The following is a 7,387-nucleotide window of genomic DNA, read 5'->3' as shown; positions in this document are numbered from 1 at the left end:
TTTCTCTGTACAGTGCTTAGTACCCAAGGAGATATACCTGGCAGTAGCTTCCACGCTGCCAGTTTCTCAGAAAGGGGCAAAGCTCAGTGGTTTGGTTAAACGGGGGGGGGGGGGATGTTAGATGTTCGGTTCCTGAAACACGGCAGGAAAAACCAGAAGAACTAACATTTTATTAGAGACTGGAGTTGCTTGAAATACCAGTGGTGGCGGAGCAAGAACACCAACCTCCTGGGGGTGCCAGAGAGAACACTTCATTCTTTAAAAGGAATTCTGCGTGCCTCCCCCCATTGGGGGGCCACCCCCCACGGTCCTGGGCACATGAACCTCAGGGCTTCTTTGTGAAGACAATATGCCAGTCTGACCTCTTTTGAGGCGGATTGCGTGACGCACCCCAATCTTGAGAGGGGGTGCCCAGCTCAAAAACACTCTCCTTGTGTGTTTCATGCCTCGCAACAGTCAGACCTGGTCGAGACTGGGTGGCCGACAGTCCCGACTCTTGAGCAAGGCGGGGAAGGAATTTCCCGAAGGCTTGTTATATAACTTTGCCTCATGAACCTAGTGGCGACCGAGTTAACGACATCGCCAAGTAGGCCGAGAGGCAAGTTGGGGCATTGAGGAGGAATACACGATCCTTCTCCTTAATGCCCCTGAGATTTAACCACAAGTGCCTCTCCGCGGAGACCATAGCAGCCATAAAACGGCCGATAGCACAAGCTGTCTGCTTTGTTGCATGAAGAGACAAGTCTGTGGCCCGGCGTAAATCCAATACGCCTTACCTTGCACAGCCCCGCCAGTACTCAAGTCTCTCAGCAAGTCAGCCTGGTAGACGTGCAAAACCGTCATGGTGTGCAATGCGCCAACCTGACCTGCTGCCTGAAAAGCTTTTCCCTCCAGGGAAGATTAAAAAGTCTACACAGCTTGAAAGGAAGTAATAGCTTTTCAGGAAGGATGATGTCCCAGAAGAGAGATAGCCTGGAAGCGTCTCTTTAGTCTGGGTGTCATCATATAACTCCGCGTTCCTACCTCAATTATATTTAAATAAATAAGTTGATGGCAGGAAAACACGGGATGAATAAAGCTTACTCCATGAAAGGGTTAACTCATATGGAGATTGCTAAGAAAAGGGGAGAGAGCGTCGTTGAGGCTCCGCCCCCGGCCACCCGACAGAACCTGCCATCTATGTTTTTATTTATTTTGTTTTAAGTGCTTAGAGCCTATTACCATCTCCGCGGAAGCAGGAGAGGATGTTTATCCTTGCCCATTCACAAGAAGCTCAGCGCGCACTTGCGAGCGGACAGAGGGATTTCCCGATTCGATGAGAACGCGAAAGAAAGGAGTTTTAAATCCGTCTCTCACTGCTCTGCCGGATGCACGAGTTTAAGCCCCAGGAATGCGCGGCGGCTCGAAGATTCTCAAGGAATGCGAGGCGCGCGTGTAGCACTTAATCGAAGCAGTAAAGTGTAGAGATCGCCCTCCGATATGGATTATACACACGGAGGGACATCTCGTTTAAACTCTGCCATTATCAGTGAGTTAAACACTTATTTTTGCTGGTTAGACACGACACGCTCACAACTAGGTGAAGACAAGAATCTGAGGAATGTTTCCGGTTCACTCCTATTTATAACCTGCAGGTGCGTCCTATCAGATGACGTCACCTGACCGACGTTATAAAAGCCAAAAATTTGGCGTGTTTGGTACACACATGCTTTACAACCGTCAACATGACAAGATGTTCCCATAGCGTTTTCACGCAGCATCGAGTGTAGCCTTTGAAAGGGAACATCGATATTCCTACAGATAAGAACTTTACTCATATTAAAATAACCCAAGATCATGCAGTATTTGCAGAGCTTTAATTACTCAAATAAAACAAAATACAAATAATTAGTTAACAAATTGTGTTAATGCCTATTTAGGCTAAATAACATTAATAAATCAGTATTTGGTGGAAAAATTCCTTTTTGCAATTACAGCTTCCATGCGTTTTGGCATGCTCTCCACCAGTTTTTCACATTCCAGACATGGGTCACACTATACCAGTGCTGTATATAAAACATTAAAAATATAACATTTCTGGTTTGTGAACCATCCTGTACTTATACGCTAGGCTAAAATATGTCAGTTGAAAAGGCTTTGCCCATATTATACATCCCAAATTAAATTAGCTTTATTCATATATTGCCATTGTTTATATGCCCAAAACTGACCTTTTAAATAGCACAAGTCTCTGATATTGTAATTGTCATTTTTATGTATCAATAATGGATTTGTTTTTATCCAGATGATCCTAATGATGCATCTTATGATTCTCATGATTCTCTTGAGACCTCACTCAGTGACTCAACTCCTTCAAGCGACAATAGGCCTACCTCATCCATCAAAGAAGCAGCTGGTTTACGCCAGGAGGGTGGTGGAACTGCTAGGGTTTTACCAGTCACTGTGTGTCCACTTTACAAATGTTTTTATTGTTTAAATGGAAAAAGTAAAAATGTATTTGGTGTCATAAATAATTTTCATACTGTTTATTAGTAAACACTATTTAACTATATTATTTAACATAAACTAAACATGAACAAGACTTCTACAGCATTTCTTAATCTTAATGATAATTTTAACATTTACTAATACAGTACATTAAAATCAAATGACTGGTTTGTTAACATTAGTTAATGCACTCTGAACTAACAAATAACTTTTCATTAACTAACCTTAACAAAGATAAATAAATACTGTAACAAATGAATTGTTCGTTGTTAGTTCATGTTTATTAATAAATTAACTATTGTTAAAGTGTTAACAGCTTATTGAAAATGTTACCAGAAATTCAGTTTTGTTTTGTTTTTTACAGGTTCTACTACAACACGGAGAAAACGGAAAAACAAGATGGAATCCACAATGGAGCTGTTTGTGCAGAAGATTGGCAATACTCTCACCCAGATGGATGACACAGAGCTTCAGCTCAAAATGCAGGCTGCCCAGCATGCCCACGAGTTACGCATGATGAACATGTTCACCCAGTTCCTCGCCAGCAGACCTCCTGTCCTAAGGTTATTCCCAGATCAACCTCCTTGGTGTGAACACACACGTCCTCCTCCCTTCTACGCAGATCAATCACACACTCCACCTTTCTACCCGGATCATAGAAATGCTTCACAGAAATCACTTTAACCAAGATCACACTCGCCCTCCTTACTTCCACCCAGATTATACCAACCTTGCACCTTATCAGCCAGATCAAACACGCACAACAGTAACACCTTACCATAGTGAAGCTACCAGCTTACATACCTAGTATGAAGCTTATGCTTCTACTCACAGACACATCCCTTCCTCTCACCATGATGTCCAACCTTTGACCTCTTCCCAGGGCCATACACACTCTGAGCCTATCGTTTCTACTCAGCCAAGGCCAGGTAGCCCCAACAGTGTTCAGCCTTAGCACCCAGCCCTACCCCCACAATTGATAGTGTTGAGAAATAATAATCTAGCAGTTCAAGGCTAAGAACTCCTTTTAGTTTTTTTTCTCTACTGTTCAAATTTGAAAAGGAATAAGCAAAATCTGCATCCCATTTTGTTTTTATTAGTACTCAGAATGGACTTTTTTGTTTTGTCATAATGTGTAGCCACTGTTTATTTGAGCTGTCTCAGGTTAGAGGAATTTAGCTTTGTTTTGATCTCATGTGACTTGAATCCACTTGTCATTTTTATTTTTCAACATGCTTCTGATACAGTTTAAATAAATACATGTTCAGCAAGAATAAATGTGGTCTTGATTTTATTAAAACAAGATAACTTGGTAATTTAAGTGGGACTGTAAACTGCGACAACAGTGTAAAAGTTTCAAAAATAATAACTCAAAGTTATTCATTCTATATTTAATTGAATTTGTACAGTATTTACACATTCTTATCTTGCCGTATTGTCATATTCAACGCTGTGTAGCAAAATGTTGGGTCAGTGCCTCCCAAACACTCAGTGGTTGAGTGTCCACAGGACCCACTGGGTCACCATCTTCACCTGCTGCTTCAGGAGGGCCAGCTGCAGGGAGGTCTTCACCATATGTTTCATTGTGCTTCTCACATATATTGTGCAAAGTGCAACATGTAACAATAACTGTGGGGACAAAAGCTATGTCAACATCAAGTCTTTTGGCTAGACATCTCCATCTGCCTTTTAATCGACCAAATGCACATTCCACTGCCATTCTAGCCCTGCTTAACCTCTGCTAAATCAGGGTAACCCTTCATGAGCCATGGTCAAAGTGAGTAGGCCGGATCTCCCAGCAGCATGATGGGGACCTGTGTGCCTTGGATATCATCTGTGATCTGTGTGGAAATATCAGAAAATGTGTAACTGCAGTCAATGTACAGATTAAAAGTACAGATCATAAGTATTTACAATTCAGGTTCGTGTTTTTCATCTGAAGATTCAGAGAATCTGGAACAATCTTGTAAGGGTGCGTAAGGGTCAAGGGCGTAAAACCATACTTGGATGCCCGTGATCTCCGGGCCCTTAAACGACACTCCACCATAAACCGAAAGGCTACTGTAAAGGAAATCACAGAATGGGCTCAGGAATACTTCCAAAAACCATTGTCGGTGAACACAATCCACCGTGCCATCCGCCGTTGCCAGCTGAAACTCTACAGTGCAAAGAAGAAGCAATTTCTAAGCAAGATCCACAAGCTCAGGCGTTTTCACTGGGCCAGGGATCATTTAAAATGGAGTGTGGCAAAATGGAAGACTGTTCTGTGGTCAGATGAGTCACGATTCAAAGTTCTTTTTGGAAATCTGGGACGCCATGTCATCCGGACCAAAGGAGACAAGGGCAACCCAAGTTGTTATCAACGCTCAGTTCAGAAGCCTGCATCTCTGATGGTATGGGGTTGCATGAGTTCGTGTGGCATGGGCAGCTTGCATGTCTGGAAAGCACCATCAATGCAGAAAAACATATTTAGGTTCTAGAACAACATATGCTCCCATCCAGACGTCAGCTCTTTCAGGGAAAACCCTGCATTTTTCAACAAGATAATGCCAGACCACATTCTGCATCAGTCACAACATCATGGCTGCGTAGGAGAAGGATCCGGGTACTGAAATGGCAAGTCTGCAGTCCAGATCTTTCACCTATAGAGAACATTTGGTTCTCTATAGGTGCCAGGGCCAGGGGTAGCTCAGTGGTTAAGGCATTGCACTACGGTTCAGAAGGTCCCAGGTTCAAAACCTCACAACCACCAAGTTGCCACTGTTGGGCCCTTGAGCAAGGCCCTTAACCCTCAACTGCTCAGATGTGTAATAAGATAAAAAAAAATAAAAAAAAATGTAAGTCGCTCTGGATAAGTGCGACTGCCAAATGCCTAAATGTAAATGTAAATGTGGTGCATCATAAAGAGGAAGGTGCGACAAAGAAGGCCCAAGACGGCCTGTATTAGACAAGAATGGGAGAGCATTTCTATTTCTAAACTTGAGAAACTGGTCTCCTCGGTCCCCAGACGTCTGTTGAGTGTTGTAAGAAGAAGGGGAGATGCCACACAGTGGTGAAAATGGCCTTGTCTCTACTTTTTTGGGATTTGTTGACACCATGAAATTTTCAATCAACATATTTTTCCCTTAAAATGATACATTTTCTTATTTTAAACTTATGTTCCGTGATTTATGTTCTATTCTGAATAAAATATTAGAAGTTGGCAAGTTTTTATTCGAGATTTATATAGTGTCCCAACTTTTTTGGAATCCAGTTTGTATTAGAAGACGGCTATGTGAAGCCAAGCTATCAGCAAGAAGTCCCATTATTGAAAAAAAGAAGTGCTGAAGAGGTAACAGTTTGCCAAAGAACACATTGACTGGCCTGAAGAGAAATGGCACAATATTTTGTGGACTGTTGAAAGCAAGATTGTCCTTTTAGGGTCTAGAGGTCTAGAGGGTCAGGCAACCCCCAAACACTGAATTCAAGCCACAGTATACTGTGAAGACAATGAAGCATGGATGCTTCTCGTACTATGGTTTTGGCTGTATTTTTTTTTTTACATTTCAGGGATCGATTTGAGTACATCAGAATACTTAAAGAGGTCATGTTGCCTTATGCCGAAGAGGAAATGCCCTTGAAATGGCTGTTTTAACAAGACAACGACAGACACACCAGTAAGCAAGCAGCTTAGTTCCAGACTAACAAGATTAACGTTATGGAGTGGCCAGCCCAATCACCAGACCCTAATTCAATAGAAAAATTAGCATCGGCAGAAGTAGACTAATGATTATGAATGCATCGGGAAAAACAGCAAGCAGACTGACCCTGACCATTTAAAGAATTAATTTATAAATTGGTGATGTCTTTGGTTTCGGCAGTGGTAATGAAGGTAATCATGTCATCTCGTCGTCTCCGCGGCAGTGGATGCGCCAAAAATCCACTTTTCATATGAATTACATTGTGTAATTTTTTTTTCTATTAGTTTATATAAAAGCAGATATTTCTGCTTCTAAGAACAGGAAAAGTGTAAGAAACGAAAGCGTAAGTTCAAGGCCGTGGCGACAAATCCAAATCGTGAGACAAGGGGCAAAAACGAGAAAACTGAAATCGGCAACATAAAAAACCATGAACAGAAACGCGAGAAAACTGCAGCAAACAACACACAATAATCCAGCGGCGAGACAGCGCGCTGCGCTTCCTTATAAGCTGGATAAAATCAGCGCCAGACAGCAAACAAAGGACAGTTTACGATGCGTCGTAGCTGGGACACATGGAAGGTGGGGTGGATGCGTCGCATAGACAATGGGAGTAGGAGTCGGACAGCGCGCAGGTTGATTATCCTTGTTATTGTGAAGGGTCCGATGAAACGGGGAGAGAGCTTGCGTGAAAGTGTCTTTAGGGGGATGTCTCTGGTGGCAAGCATGACTCCCCTATGTGATACCTGGGGGTCTTAAAGCATGGCGGTCCGCCTGTCTCTTGTATGAGCGGGATGCTTGCAGCAGGGATCGTCTGGCTTGTAACCATGTATGTCTGCAGTGGCGGACAAAATGTTGCGCAGAGGGGACCTCTACCTCCTCCTCTTGAGTGGAAAACAGTGGTGGTTGGTAGCCCAGACAGCACTGGAACGGAGAGAGCTCTGTGGAAGCAGATGGTAGGAAGTTGTAAGCATACCCGACCCACGGGAGAAACTTACTCCAAGTGGTAGTGTCACGAGTGGTCATACACCGGAGGGCGACTTCCATTGCTTGTTTTTTTTCGTTATGTTTGGCCGTTGGATTGGGGATAAAAACCAGAAGATAGGCTAGGAGAGACTCCGATGAGTTTACAAAAGGCCCGCCAAAAGTGTGAGGTGAATTAAGGGCCACGACGGAAGGTTGGGGAACCAGGTGGGGAACAACGATGGTCAGGATACAAGTAT

Source organism: Clarias gariepinus, chromosome 10 (assembly GCF_024256425.1).
Source record: "Clarias gariepinus isolate MV-2021 ecotype Netherlands chromosome 10, CGAR_prim_01v2, whole genome shotgun sequence".
NCBI classification, from domain to species: Eukaryota; Metazoa; Chordata; class Actinopteri; order Siluriformes; family Clariidae; genus Clarias; species Clarias gariepinus.
Note: the sequence above shows the minus strand (reverse complement) of the source record.